Source organism: Medicago sativa, chromosome 6 (assembly GCF_051527215.1).
Source record: "Medicago sativa cultivar Bolivia chromosome 6, Bolivia_mono, whole genome shotgun sequence".
Classification (NCBI taxonomy): domain Eukaryota; kingdom Viridiplantae; phylum Streptophyta; class Magnoliopsida; order Fabales; family Fabaceae; genus Medicago; species Medicago sativa.
In genome coordinates this window covers 66,917,784-66,934,222 of record NC_140754.1, presented here as the reverse complement: position 1 = coordinate 66,934,222, position 16,439 = coordinate 66,917,784, and the positions used below count along the sequence as shown (strand labels likewise).

General features: G+C 37.1%; 1 long non-coding RNA gene across 1 annotated transcript; it reads left to right on the top strand.

Annotated features, from left to right (window-relative positions):
* Positions 1 to 14,784: 14,784 nt before the first annotated feature.
* On the top strand, positions 14,785 to 16,227 carry LOC146916475 (uncharacterized). The gene is made up of 2 exons (XR_015015078.1): positions 14,785 to 15,635; positions 15,832 to 16,227. It is a non-coding gene; the product is annotated as an uncharacterized LOC146916475 (long non-coding RNA).
* The last annotated feature ends 212 nt before the right edge of the window (positions 16,228 to 16,439 follow it).

Here is a 16,439-nt window from a genome sequence, read left to right as displayed (position 1 = left end):
CGGCGAGTGAAGGATTAGAGAAAATGGAGGTTTATTTCAGATCTGGATTTTCTTTATCTATATATTTTTTAATCTCAATTTTTTTTTTTGTTTGATGATGATGATGATAAGGAGTGGGATATATGTTTGTAGGAATAAAAGGTGTTTGACCCAGATTGATGTTCTTGGATAGATTCGGTAGTGAAGTTTTCCTTTTTTTGTTTAACGTAATAAATAGGATGATGATGTTGAAGACATACAGGAAGATGATGTTGTTGGAAAGTAGGATGATGATGTTGAAGAGAAATGGAATGATGATGATAATGGTGGAAGCACCTACCTGAGAAGAAAGAAGAAAGAAGAAAGAGATGAGAGTTGAAGGAGTGAGGAAGACTATGCAATTAAAAAAATTCTGAAACGTATTTTTAATTCTAAACAATTATATTTTTAATTGTTTTCTATTATTTAATTGATTTAAATGTGTTGGAACAAAATGTGTTTAACAATAAACCTTAAAGAGTTTTGATGATAACAAGGTATTAAAAATTGTAAATTGGATTAGCTAATATTTGTTCAAGTGTACAGGACCATAATTATAAAGTTACATCATCATTGGTTCTGAATGAGCAAATAAAGAGCTATGGAAACAACAAAAATTTGAAGCTTGGACGCTCCTGAAGGCAACTTGCTTCTGAAGAAAAAGCGCTCCTGAAGTCAAGCTGCTCCTGAAGAATAGTGCTCCTGAAGACAAGAGGTCCAGAAGTCACATCATCAGAAGCTGCATCATCAGAAGCTGCAGAAGTCATCTCATCAGAAGCTGCATCATCAGAAGCTGCATCATCAGAAGCTGCCTCATCAGAAGCCATTTCACCAGAAGCTGAATATCAACTGGATTTGCAAAGAATCAAGAATTGAAGAATTATCAATGCAAAAGCTGTCTATTGGATTCGAAAACACAAACAAAGGATTAGTGGAGTTTGCAACGGTCATTTCAAAGGTGTTTGAAGGCATGTGTTTGCAATTTGGACGAAAGCGTTGACATTGTACTTTGTACGAATTGTACAACCACGTTCTCCACTACTCTGTTTTGTGTCTGCACTTCAAGACAAGAAAACAGCTCCAGAATACGGTCTCGCCTGCATAGATGTTCCTTTGGATAAGGAATGGATTTCAAATTTGTTCTTCATAGGACAACAACCAAATCAGGCAAAAGATCATTGGTGAAAGATCAAGCTTCAACAACGACTCTTTGGTGTGCTGGCAATTTCACAACGTCTCTTTCACACCTCTATATAAAGGAGTGAAGACCTAGAGAATTGGTAATGCAAGAACGCTGAACGAAAGACTCACAAAGATTTTCACAAGTACCAAACCTCTGCTGAAATTGTTCTGCATTCACTTAGAATTTCTGTGTCTCAAAGTCATATCTTAGAAATTCTTAAGTCCATTGAGTCTGTATCTGATTTGTATTGTGAGCACCTCTGATTGTATATCAAGTGTTCAACCTTAAACAATTTTCTGTGTAATTTTGTTTAGTTAAGAAGTCTCTTGCAGTTGTGCTTGAGCAGGAAGTCTCTTGATTGTGTTCTTGAGCAAAGGAAGTCTCTTGCTTGTGTGCTTGAGCATTGGAAGTCTCTTGCTTGTGTGCTTGAGCATTTGTAATCAGATATTACTCATAGTGAAATCTCCTTGGAAGTGCAAGGGGGACTGGACTACTTCCGGATTGTGGAAGGAACCAGTATAATTGCTTTGTGTCGTTCTTCTTCTCTCTCTCTGTTTTATTCCGCTGCATTTAGATTCAGATCATCACTTCAGAAGCTGTCTCACTTAGCTTCTGATCAGTGTATTCAGTTATTTAGAGAAACGAAGAATTTTTCAAAACACAATTCAACCCCCCTTCTTGTGTTTTTCTCACCTTCAATTGGTATCTAGAGCCTTGGTCTGTTGTGTATCACTTAACCGTGCAACAGTCAAAGATCTGAGAAAAACATGACTACTCCTCCTCCTGATGGTGATACTAGCTATAAAAATGTCTCACATGATTATAGTGATAGTAAGAAAACCAGTGTTGGAAAAGTTCCAAAGTTCAATGGAGATGCTGAAGAGTTCTCTTGGTGGAAGACCAATTTTTACAGTTACATCATGAGCCTAGATGAAGAATTGTGGGATATTCTGGAAGACGGCGTTGGTGGTTTAGTCCTTGATGAAGAAGGAGCTGCTGTGGATAGAAAGAAACATACTCCAGAACTGAGGAAACTTTACAAGAAGCATCATATTATCAGAGGAGCTCTTGTCACTGCCATACCCAAAGCAGAATACATGAAGATGAGTGACAAATCCACTGCTAAAGCTATGTTTGCTTCGCTCTGTTCAAATTATGAAGGGAGCAAGAAGGTCAAAGAAGCAAAGGCTCTCCTGCTTGTACATCAGTATGAGTTATTCAAAATGAAGGATGATGAAACTATTGAGGAGATGTACTCAAGGTTTCAAACCTTAGTTTCTGGTCTACAGATTCTAAAGAAGAGCTATGTTGCTTCTGATCATGTAAGCAAGATACTCAGAAGCTTACCTGCCAGATGGAGACCAAAAGTGACTTCCATTGAGGAAGCTAAAGATTTAAACACCTTAAGTGTCGAAGATCTTGTTAGTTCTCTCAAAGTTCATGAGTTAAGTCTTAATGAACATGAGTCTACTAAGAAGAGTAAATCAATAGCTCTTCCATCCAAAGGCAAGTCATCAAAAGCTCTCAAAGTGGTTGAATCTGAAGAGGAAGAACAGTCAAGTTCAGACTCTGAACCAGATGCTGCTGAAATGGCCATGCTCTCAAACAGACTTCAATATCTGGCCAAGAAGAACAGAAAGTTTCTCTCCAGAAGGGGTAACTCCAGAAGCTCAAGGAAAGAAGATCAGAAGGGATGCTTCAACTGTAAGAAGCCAGGTCACTTCATTGCTGAATGCCCTGATCTTCAAAGAGAAAAGTCAAAGGACAAGTCAAAGAGGTCTACATTCAAACCAAGCAAATTCAAGAAGCAGATTAAGCAGAGTTTAATGGCAACCTGGGATGATTTGGGTAGTGAATCTGGATCTGATAAAGAGGAAGCTGATGAAGATGCAAAGGTAGCTGTTGGGTTGGTAGCAACAGCAACTTCAGAAGCTGGATCAGATTCAGACTCAGAAGATGAAAATGAGGTATATTCCAAAATTCCCAGAGATGAACTTGTTGAGTCACTTAAAGAACTTCTTACACATTTTGAAGTAAGAACCAATGAGTTGAAGGATTTAAAAGAAAAATATGCTGATTTGGTACAACAGCAAAAATCAACTTTATTGGATCTGAAAGCTTCTGAACAAGGACTTAGGGGCTTTGACTTCATGTGTAAAACATATGAAGATCAGCTCAAGTTCTTATGTCAGAAGCTACAAGAAAAGTGTAATGAAAAACCTTTAAGTAACCATGAAATTGCTCTTGAAGATTTTATTATATCTGGCATTGACAGAAGCAGAGTGGCTTCTATGATTTATAGCATTTACAAGAACAATGGCAGAGGAATTGGTTTTCCAGAAGTGAAACTGGAGAAAACCAATCTAAAGTCTTGTTGTGAATGCATCAAGGAAGGTCTGAAAACATTCTTTGTACCAGAAGGGGCTGAGTTGGAAACTGTTGTTCAATCAGAACCTGAAGCTTCTAGTTCTAAGGCTAAGATTACTTCAAAGCCAAAGAACTCTAAGTCAAAGGCTATGATCAAATCTGATTCCAAAACTTCAAAGGTTAGGATCCTGAAAAGATCAGAATCTATTCCTCAGAGTCTGGTGAAACCAAAATCTGGGGTTCTGAAGTCTAAGTTTCAGAAGAAGACAGTTACTGCTTCTGAAGTACCAAAACCTAAGGTGATGGTTAATCAGAAGCAACCCAACTCACAGCACAAGGTACAAGAAGTGAAGAGTAAAGCCTTAAGTACTAACCTTCCAGGACCCATAGAACAATGGGTACCTAAATCTAAAAATGTCAATGATGCAGGTATGTCTAAGAGCAGTGCCAAAGCAAAGATCATGGTACCTAGACAGCGGTTGCTCAAGACACATGACAGGAGACAAGTCCATGTTTCTCAGCCTAACAATGAAAGAGGGAGGAAATGTGAAATTTGGAGGCAACCAGTCAGGCAGGATCATAGGTACAGGAACTATTGGTAATTCCTCTACCTCAATTAATAATGTATGGTTGGTAGATGGTCTTGAACATAACCTTTTGAGCATAAGTCAATTTTGTGATAATGGTTATGATGTGCTTTTTGAAAAACCCAACTGTACAGTAATCAACAAGAAAGACAAATCCATTGTGTTCAAGGGAAAGAGAGTTGACAATGTCTATAAAATCAATTTTTCTGAACTGGCTGATCAGAAGGTGATTTGCCTACTATCAGTGAATGATAAGAAATGGATGTGGCACAGAAGGTTGGGACATGCTAACTGGAGGTTAATCTCTAAGCTTAGTAAGTTACAACTTGTGAAAGGGCTACCAGACATTGACTATCATTCAGATGCACTTTGTGGTGCATGTCAGAGAGGGAAAATTGTGAAATCATCTTTTAAAACCAAAGACATTGTCTCAACCTCAAGACCTTTAGAATTACTCCATATTGATTTATTTGGACCAGTGAGTACTGCATCCTTATATGGAAGTAGATATGGATTAGTCATTGTTGATGATTACAGCAGATGGACTTGGGTGAAATTCATAAAGAGTAAAGATGTTGCGTGTGATGTATTCAGTAGCTTCTGCACTCAAATTCAATCTGAAAAAGAATCAAAAATTTTGAAAGTCAGAAGTGATCATGGTGGAGAATTTGAAAATGAGCCATTTGAAGCTTTTTGTGAAAAACATGGAATTTTCCATGAATTCTCTTCTCCTAGAACACCACAACAAAATGGAGTTGTAGAGAGAAAGAATAGAACTTTACAAGAAATGGCCAGAACCATGATTCATGAAAACAATTTACCAAAACATTTTTGGGCAGAAGCAGTGAATACAGCATGCTATGTTCAAAACAGGATCTATATTAGACCTATTTTGGAGAAAACAGCATATGAACTCTTTAAAGGAAGAAAACCCAATATCTCTTACTTTCATCAATTTGGATGTACTTGTTACATTCTGAACAACAAGCTCTACCTAAAGAAATTTGATGCCAAGGCCCAAAGAGGAATCTTTTTAGGTTACTCTGAAAGGTCAAAGGCATACAGAGTGTATAATTCAGAAACACTCTGTGTTGAAGAATCTATGCACGTTAAATTTGATGACAAGGAGCTTGAAGATAAAACTTCAAAGCAGGGTGAAAGTTTTGCAGAGATACAGGTTCCTGAAGCTACTCCAGAACCTGATCAGATAGCTGAGTCTGAAGATAGTCCAGAAGCTGAACCCACATCAGAAGCGCAAGATGAAACTGCTTCTGATGAAGCACAAGATGGCTCACATCAAGAAGATCCTCCCAGAAACACATTCAAACACAAGTCTTCACATCCTGAGGAGCTAATCATTGGAAACAAAGATAGTCCAAGAAGAACAAGATCACATTTCAGACAAGAAGAGTCAATGATTGGACTAATCTCAATGATTGAACCTACAACAGTTGATGAAGCACTTTCAGATGATGGATGGATCCTAGCTATGCAAGAAGAGTTGAATCAATTTCAAAGAAATGATGTGTGGGATCTGGTACCCAAACCTCAGCACAAGAACATTATTGGAACAAAATGGGTATTCAGAAACAAGCTGAATGAGCAAGGTGAAGTAACAAGAAACAAAGCCAGACTTGTTGCACAAGGGTATAGTCAACAAGAAGGCATTGATTACACTGAAACGTTTGCTCCAGTTGCAAGATTGGAAGCAATCAGGTTACTTCTTTCCTATGCAGTTAATCATGGCATAATATTATATCAGATGGATGTCAAGAGTGCATTTCTCAATGGTGTCATAGAAGAAGAAGTGTATGTTAAGCAACCTCCTGGATTTGAGGATATTAAATATCCTGACCATGTTTTTAAACTGAAGAAATCACTATATGGCTTGAAACAAGCTCCCAGAGCTTGGTATGATAGACTAAGTAATTTCTTAATCAAAAATGATTTTAAGAGAGGACAGGTTGACACTACACTCTTCAGAAGGACTCTTGGGAAAGATATTCTTGTTGTGCAAATATATGTTGATGATATAATATTTGGTTCTACTAGTGCATCTCTTTGCAAGGAATTTTCTGAGTTAATGCAGGATGAATTTGAAATGAGCATGATGGGAGAGCTGAAGTTCTTCCTTGGCATTCAAATCAATCAATGCAAAGATGGAGTCTATGTTCATCAATCAAAGTACACAAAGGAGCTTCTGAAGAAGTTCAAACTTGAAGATTGTAAAGTGATGAACACTCCAATGCATCCTACGTGCAACCTGAGCAAAGAAGATGAAGGAGCTAAAGTAGATCAGAAGCTGTATAGAGGTATGATTGGTTCTTTGTTATACCTCACTGCATCTAGGCCAGATATTTTATTCAGTGTATGCTTGTGTGCAAGATTCCAATCAGATCCTAGAGAATCTCATATGACTGCTGTCAAGAGAATCTTCAGGTATTTGAAGGGAACAACTAATCTTGGACTCCTTTATAGGAAATCCTTAGATTATAAGCTAATTGGATTCTGTGATGCTGATTATGCTGGTGATAGGATTGAAAGAAAATCAACCAGTGGCAATTGTCAATTTCTGGGTGATAATCTTATATCCTGGGCTAGCAAAAGACAAACAACTATTGCTATGTCTACAGCAGAAGCAGAATACATTTCAGCTGCAAGTTGTTGTACACAACTACTTTGGATGAAACATCAGTTGGAAGATTATCAGATAACTGCTAACAGTATTCCCATTTATTGTGATAATACTGCTGCTATTTGTTTGTCTAAAAATCCAATTTTGCATTCAAGAGCTAAGCACATTGAAATCAAACACCACTTTATCAGAGATTATGTTCAAAAAGGAATTTTAGATATACAATTCATTGATACTGAAAATCAATGGGCTGATATATTTACTAAGCCTTTAACTGTTGAAAGATTTGATTTTATAAAGAAAAATTTGAACATGCACTTCGTGTCTGATTAAATGTTTGCTTGCTCCTGAATAGGATTTTAGGTTCTGAAGTTAGTTCAGAAGCAGTAGTCCATCAGAAGCTCTTTATTGAGGTTCTGAGGAAAACTCGCTTCTGATGATGACATCAGCATCTGAAGTCCAGAAGCTGGATTTGTTGCTTCTGAATAGTTGAATTAGTGGAAACGTTGGGAGTTACTTGTTAAAGTAACTTCTGGCCCACTAACTTGGTAGTTACTCTGTGAACTTCTTACGTGGCCTGTATGTGTTGGTGTATAACTAAAAGGGCAATGATGATTTAAAAGCTTTGAAAGTACTTTTCACGCGCCCCCAATTTTGTCATTAATGTTATGTTTGTTTGTCTCTTTTGAATTGCAATCGTTTTACTTTTAACACTTTGTCAATTCACACACTACTCACTCACAACAAACACATTTGCTCTCAAACCGTTTGCGAAGTAAGCGCATTCTCTCAACCTTAGAACCCTAAAAATCTTCATCTTCTTCAAATCTTCGTCAATCATCAAATGGCATCATCAAGCTCAAAAGTTTCAGAATCTACTTCAAACAAGCAAAGCGTATCAGAATCTGGGTCCTTCTACAAAGAAAAGACTATGGATATTCCATGGGAATCCTTGATAGTCCAAATAGAGTCACCAGTGGATTTTACTTCACTCAAGAAGTACGAAGTAAACATGGAAGGTTTAATAGAAACACAGGAGCTGTCTGAGTATTTCAGAATGCTAAATGGGCCAACATATGTGAATTTGGTCAAGGACTTTTGGTTAAAAGCTGAAGTGTACAATGAAAAGCCTGCAAAAGTTGTAAGCAAACAAGCTGGGTCAAAGAAAGGGAAAATGGTCATGGATATGAATCCTACATCATTTGACAGCTTAGAAATAAGGTCTGAAGTGATGGGCATTCCTATAACCATCACTGAGGAAGTTATAGCTAAAGCTTGTAGAAGGCATGCAGAGGGAAGATTCCAAGAAATAGTCAGGAAGGAAGATGTCCTGCTACAAGGTTACTACAACACTCTTTTGGGTGGGAAGAAGGATGCAAAGCCTTCTGAAATGGAGATTCACAACAGGATGTTGGTGAAGTTCAGTAATGATTGCTTCTTTCAAAGAGCAGGAGGATCTGACCAACCCAACAATCAACAGAAGCTAGCAATTTACTTCATGGCTATTTTGGAAAAGATAAACTTCCCAAGATATGTAATGGATCATCTCTGCTGGGCCATAAACGAAAGCATTAAAAGAGAAAGAAAACAAGTACCCTATGGAAGATTGCTGTCTGAAATCTTTCATCAAGGAAGGGTGCTGGAGTTCTTAAAAAGGACAAGGAGTGCTTCTGATAAATGTTTCAAAGTCTCTACTGCTGAAAGGACTATCAGTAGCAGGAGCTTACACTCTATGAAGTTCTTCAAAGAAGCTCCTAAAGATGAGAAATGGTTGGAGTTGACCACAGAAGAATCTGAGATTATCAGAGACTTTCCTTCCATAGTTAAGGAAAGTAATCCTGAACACTTAGCTAGATTAGTAGCTGAGTACGTCTTGGAGGAAGATGCGAGGTCTCAGGAGGAAGCTGCTCTTGCTAAAGGAAAAGGCAAGAAGGCCAAAGCAGTTGCTGTGTCAGAAGCTGCTGTTTCTGATGCACCTAAAGGGAAAAGGGCCAGAACTAGTTCTGAATCTGATGCTGCTCCTACTAAAGGAAAGAAGGCCAGAACCAGTACTGAGTCAGAAGCTGCTATTGCTAAAGTTGCTAAGTCTGAAGCTAAACCTGTTTCTATCAAGGATAAAGGAAAGATGCAGAAGATTGGTGCTGCTTCTATTCCTCAGAAGAGAAGAAAAGGTAAGGCAGACTTGGTAATCACTCAAGAGCAGCTGGAGGAAGCTCTTGAAGAAATGGAAAAAGAAGAGGCTGATCCCAAGCTGAAGAAGAAGAAGGCTCCCCTTCAACTTGTGAGTCCTATGGTTGAGATGACTCCAATAAGGAAAAGGATGGCAGATGAACGTGCTTCTGAACTTATTGCAGACAAAAAGGATCTAAAAGCACAATACACTCATCAAAGAGATGAAAAGCTCAAGGCCTTGGGATTGGAAGATTGTGATAGGTTCTACAAAGATAAATTGGCTGAAGTAAGAGCCATTGCTGGTAAGCCCACTGAAGACAATGAGGAAGACGATATGATGCTCATGTTTGAAAATGCTCCAGAAGAGGGAACTTCAGAAGTAGTTCCTCAAGCTGCTGATCCACAAAAGATCACTTCTGAAGCTGGCCCTGCAGATCAGGTAATTCAGATTCCAGTCACCTCTATCCCCATTTCACCTTCTTCAACATCTGTACCTGAACCAATAGAAGACACTTCTGTCTTAGACAATCTTGCTCTCCATTACTCAGGTGAGTTACCCATAGACAAATCCACCTCAGAAAAAGCCTCTGAAACAACTCCAGAAGCAGCTGCTTCTGAAAATGTTGTTTCAGAAAACCCTCATCAACAAACACCTGAACCACAAAAACCCACAACACCCCCACAATCACCAATAGCCATCACTGACCCCCAACTCAACACTCAAACAACAACTTCACCACAACAACCACCATCTGAAACTGAATTTCAACCTTTACCTGAACACTCTCCTGAACCAACTCCCATGGATGTTGACATCTCTATAGTCAATGTTCAAGCCTCAACCTCCACCACACACATTGATTCTGACCAGCCCTCATCTTCTAACACACAAACACACCTTACCATTCCAGTTCCTAACCCTATTCAAGACTTAGAAATCAGTTATTCTGATCTTGAAATCCTTGAACATCCACCCACAAACATCCTGGAATCTGGATATATCAATTCTGAGCTTCTGACAATCCTTAGTCAATTGCTTAATCTTGTGGATCAACGAAGGACAATTGATCTCACAAGTGCATATGAAGACTCCTGGGCATCACTTCAGAACCGGGCAACTGAGCTAATTGAAAGCTTAAGGGCTAAGTGCATCAGAAGCAAGGAAGCTTCTGTCAGGAAGTTAATGGAGCATCTGAATCAGAGTCTCAGAGTAAGAAGTTCTACACTGCTCCTGGCAAACCAGCCTTTCTTCTTAGAAACGGATTACTTGACCAGAGAAGCAAGGTTGTGTAAGCTTCTGAAGAAACAGATGGCACAGCAGCAGCAAGAAGCTAAGGAAAGGGAACAGGCTCTTCTCCAGAGGCAACAACAGCTTGAAGAACTGTTGCAGAAGAAGATTGAAGAAATGGAGGAGATGAAGAAACAACATCAAACCAACACTTAGTTGCACACCCTTGTGTTTTTCTTTTTGTTTGTTGTTTGTTTTGAATTCCTAGTCCTTGCTTCTGAAACCATTCTGTTTTAATTCTCTTTGCTTCTGAATGCTTACTGATTCTGACTGTTTAGCTGTTTCTGACAATTGAATATACATGATTTTTTTTGCTCTGATTTATTTAGTTCATTGCTTAGTATACTCTCTCACGTTTGAGCTTTTCTCATATCTTTTTGTCTTTTGTGCTTAGATTTATTTTAATTTTTTTTTGATAATGACAAAAGGGGGAGTATATGTGACAAGTATTTAAAGGCTCTGAGGCCCATTAATGGCATTTGAAATTTTTGAAAAACTTCTATCTTTTTACCTTATTGGTATAAGCTATGAATGAACGAAGGAGTATCAAAATTCAAGTAAAGTTAATTGAACCATTCTTCTTATCTATAAGTAAATTCTTTCAATGATTCAATTTTGCTTTTAAGCTCTGATAATAATTATTGCGCAAAATGAATTTAATTAACCTGGATAGAACTTAGGGGGAGCTTACAAACCTCACCTTAAAGACTATCAGACTCAGGGGGAGTTTGAGCTTACAAACCTCAGATTCTGAGCTTACAAACCTCAGAACCCCAAAGTCAACTTGTTAATTAGATTAACAACAATTGATCAATTTTAAATACTGTTGTTTGTCATCATCAAAAAGGGGGAGATTGTTGGAACAAAATGTGTTTAACAATAAACCTTAAAGAGTTTTGATGATAACAAGGTATTAAAAATTGTAAATTGGATTAGCTAATATTTGTTCAAGTGTACAGGACCATAATTATAAAGTTACATCATCATTGGTTCTGAATGAGCAAATAAAGAGCTATGGAAACAACAAAAATTTGAAGCTTGGACGCTCCTGAAGGCAACTTGCTTCTGAAGAAAAAGCGCTCCTGAAGTCAAGCTGCTCCTGAAGAATAGTGCTCCTGAAGACAAGAGGTCCAGAAGTCACATCATCAGAAGCTGCATCATCAGAAGCTGCAGAAGTCATCTCATCAGAAGCTGCATCATCAGAAGCTGCATCATCAGAAGCTGCCTCATCAGAAGCCATTTCACCAGAAGCTGAATATCAACTGGATTTGCAAAGAATCAAGAATTGAAGAATTATCAATGCAAAAGCTGTCTATTGGATTCGAAAACACAAACAAAGGATTAGTGGAGTTTGCAACGGTCATTTCAAAGGTGTTTGAAGGCATGTGTTTGCAATTTGGACGAAAGCGTTGACATTGTACTTTGTACGAATTGTACAACCACGTTCTCCACTACTCTGTTTTGTGTCTGCACTTCAAGACAAGAAAACAGCTCCAGAATACGGTCTCGCCTGCATAGATGTTCCTTTGGATAAGGAATGGATTTCAAATTTGTTCTTCATAGGACAACAACCAAATCAGGCAAAAGATCATTGGTGAAAGAACAAGCTTCAACAACGACTCTTTGGTGTGCTGGCAATTTCACAACGTCTCTTTCACACCTCTATATAAAGGAGTGAAGACCTAGAGAATTGGTAATGCAAGAACGCTGAACGAAAGACTCACAAAGATTTTCACAAGTACCAAACCTCTGCTGAAATTGTTCTGCATTCACTTAGAATTTCTGTGTCTCAAAGTCATATCTTAGAAATTCTTAAGTCCATTGAGTCTGTATCTGATTTGTATTGTGAGCACCTCTGATTGTATATCAAGTGTTCAACCTTAAACAATTTTCTGTGTAATTTTGTTTAGTTAAGAAGTCTCTTGCAGTTGTGCTTGAGCAGGAAGTCTCTTGATTGTGTTCTTGAGCAAAGGAAGTCTCTTGCTTGTGTGCTTGAGCATTGGAAGTCTCTTGCTTGTGTGCTTGAGCATTTGTAATCAGATATTACTCATAGTGAAATCTCCTTGGAAGTGCAAGGGGGACTGGACTACTTCCGGATTGTGGAAGGAACCAGTATAATTGCTTTGTGTCGTTCTTCTTCTCTCTCTCTGTTTTATTCCGCTGCATTTAGATTCTGATCATCACTTCAGAAGCTGTCTCACTTAGCTTCTGATCAGTGTATTCAGTTATTTAGAGAAACGAAGAATTTTTCAAAACACAATTCAACCCCCCTTCTTGTGTTTTTCTCACCTTCAAAATGTATTTTTGAATAATAAAATAATTGTTTTTCCATGTATGATTTGCCACATAAGCGTGTCTTTGGACACCTCATCTGAAAATCTTACACATCAACGTTTTTTAAGGGGAAAATGGGGTTAGGACTAAAACTGCAAAAAACATGATAGTTTTGGGACGATTTTGTTTGATTTGAAAGAGGCAGAATCATTTCCGTGAGCTGGTCAAAATGTAGGGGTGTTCGTGGGTGGATTTGGGTTGGGTTTGGCCAAACCCAAATTCAAACCAAATAGGGTACTCCGGTTTGGGTGAGGTAAAATAACCACCCGTTATACTATTTTGCGCACTAATTTTTGGGTTGGGTTGGATTGGGTAATGGGTTACCCAACTTATTTTTTTCTATTTTTTTAATATTAAATGACTAAATGACAAGTCCTCGTTATTTTGTTTTAAAATAATACTCTACTTTTTAATTTTCTTAAAAAAAATGTTTAACTTATTTTACTATAATTTTATGCATCGTAGAATATCAAACAATATACTCCATCATAAAATACTTGCTACAAACTAAAGTTGCATGAAATAAATTGCATTAGTATCAAAATAACCAAAAAGTGCAACATATTAATTTGTAACTCTAGTATGTTTTGATTTTCAATATATAGGGTACAATGTGTATGTTTTGGAAATATAACTTTCTTCTGCCCTATGAAAGATAAAAAAAATTAACATTATTGGGTGAGTGGATTTATTGGGAAATATAACTTTCAATATATAGGATACAATATTAACATTATTGACAAAATGTGAAGACCAAAAGTGCAATTAAGCCTATATAAAAATTGGGTGTTAAATTATCATTATTGTTTTTTAAAATTCACACGAATTCATGTTTTTGTTCAATCTTTTGTTATATATTTTTTTTTTTTTGTGGTGGTCAGGGTTCGAACCCCAGACCTTGCATATATTATGCATTGTCTCTGACAACAGAACTAAGTTCACGAGGACAATCTTTTGTTATATAGTTGTTCAGTATAATGACCAGTTTTTAAAATCAAACAAAAAAAAGGCTATCCAATTAAAAATGACAAATAAAACCAAAAATACAACAACAACAACAACAACTACAACAACAACAACAACAACAACAACCAAGCCTTATCCCACTAAGTGTGGTCGGCTACATGGATCAAATGACGCCATAATGTTCTATCAAAAACCATATTTGGATCCAACTCATTGACCTCTAAATCTTTTCTAATGGTTTCTGTAATGGTTTTCTTAGATCTTCCTCTACCTCTTTTAACCGACTCTCCTACATTTGATCTACTCTTCTTACAACGGCATCTACTGGTCTTCTCTCTACATGTCCAAACCATCTAAGCCTATTTTCTACCAACTTTTCTACTATAGGTGCTACCCCCACTCTCTCTCTCTCTCTAATGATGTCATTCCTAATCCTATCTTGTCTAGTCTTACCACTCATCCAACGCAACATCCGCATCTCCGCTACGCTTACTTGACTCTCGTGTTGACTCTTAACCGCCCAACACTTCGTACCATACAACATTGCCGGTCTGACTGCTGTCCGATAGAACTTTCCTTTCAGCTTAAGTGGTACTTTCTTATCGCACAAAACACCTGAGGCTCTTCTCCATTTCAACCACCCAGCTTGAATACAATGATGTACATCAGCTTCTATTTCTCCGTCATTTTGTACTATGGACCCAAGATATCCAAACCGCGTAACACAAATAAAACCAAAAATAAATTTCTTAAAAAAATCCAGGTTAAGAAGTAACAGTCGGAGTACATTTATTATTTTGTTCTTTTCAAATAATTTGTCATCAATACTACTACTTTGCCACTGAACATACGATTTTAGTCACTAAATTACAAGAACTATTAAAATTTGTAGTTGTATTAAGTTAATGTGTTAACCATCGATATTTTTTTTTACAAGTTTATTCTTAAGAGAGAATTAATTTATGTTTCCATTATAGTATTTTTTTTTTTACAAGTTTATTCTTAAGAGATAATTAATTTATGTTTCCATTATAGTATTTTTTTTTTTATGGGAAATGTTAACCAGTGCCTCCGGAGCACTGGTTAAGAAAGCAAATATAATAATATTTGCATTGAAAGTTGTGTAACTAATGCATTAAAAGTTTTAAAAAGTGTCTTTTATGACTTATAATTCCTTCTTTTGGCTTCCTCAACCAATGTCCTAGGGGCACTTGTTAACATGACACTTTTTTTTTTAGGCTAAAGTGCACTTTTCCCCCCTTAACTTTCAAAAACTTGCAATTTTGGCCCCCTAAGTATGAAAACTACAATTTTGGCCCCCTAACTTTTAGCCCCATTGCACATTTCATCATTTTGGTCAATTTTGACCAAGTCAACGCCTATGTGGCATCCACATGTGTAATTACTGATTTTTTAAAAAAGAAAAATGACACTTGTGTATTAATTGAATTAAAAAAATAAAAAAAAGACCAAAATTGTAAAACCCAGAAACACATAACCCCCCGTTTTTTTCCTTCCTCTTTCTCTTCTCTGTCCATTGAAAAATCTCCTTTTCTTTTTCTTCTCTCTTCTTCATACATACCTGACCCAAAATTTATGCCTACATACCCCAAAATTTTTGAACCTAGAAATTTTAGAATATTCCGATAACCCTCTCATCATCTCTCTCAATCCGAAAATTAGGTTTTCTCTTAACCCATTTTCAATTTGTTGTTGCACGGTGGTTAGAGTCCTAGGTTTAGGTTTCTCTGAACCCATCTTCATCTCTTCACTGTGTTTTTATTTGGTTGAGGAAATATATAAAAAATATGAAGAAAAAAAATTCTTTAATTGATTTTTATGTTTTGGGAAAGGGTTTCAGAGCTGAAGATGGATCGGTTTGGGAAAGGGTTTCAGAGACAAAGATGGAGAGAGATGTTTCATTAGCGGTGCCGAAGGAGTTAGGGGTCACTTTCCGTCATCCCTTCTGTTACTAGAACAAAAGGAGCTTTTCGAGTTGCTGAGGGTCATGTTGGTGACCGTGGTGTTTTTGCTAGAGCTTCTGGTGATTATGCAGCATGATAATCATGATAATGATACTTCTAGGTTTGCTTTTATTATCTCTTTTTTGTTTTAATTTGTTGATTATTGTAATGGTGAGGGTTTGCTTCCGATCTTGCTCATGAGATTGATGTTGGAAGTGGCTTAGCATTTGTGTCTTTTTGGATCTGCTATGGAGCTGTTTTGTCCGGTCTCAGTTTGCTGTTTGTTGGCAGTTGGTTCCTGTTGCTGTTCGGTTTAGGGGGAAGCTTGTATATAGCTTTTGTTTTGTATTTTTTGGCTTTCCCTCTATCTGTAACTTCCATTTTCTGCCAAGTTCCTTTTACTGCTTCAGTTTAGCAGGTAACTTCCATTAATGTGTGAAGGTGTAGTGAGAACAATTGAGATGGATGCTACTGAAGGTGTAGTGAGATTTGATTTTGTGTGTTGTTTTCCCTCTATTCAGTTTATAAGAAAATTTGTTTGTGTTATTACTGTGTTTCATGGATCTGGATTTGTGTGTTGTTTTTGTTCATGCTCTTCATCTTCATAGTTTTTTTTTTTCTGGGTTGGATTTGAAGACATGAATATCAATATGAAGAATGATGAATATGTACTTTTTTCGGTTTAAATTAAAAAAAATTCTGATTTTTTTAAATTTTATTTAATTTATTTAATTTATAAAAATGATTATGTGGCTTTTTTTAATTTTTTAATTAGCCAATTACACATGTGGCATGCCACATAGGCGTTGACTTGGTCAAAATTGACCAAAAGGATGAAATGTGCAATGGGGCTAAAAGTTAGGGGGCCAAAATTGTAGTTTTCATACTTAGGGGGCCAAAATTGCAAGTTTTTGAAAGTTAAGGG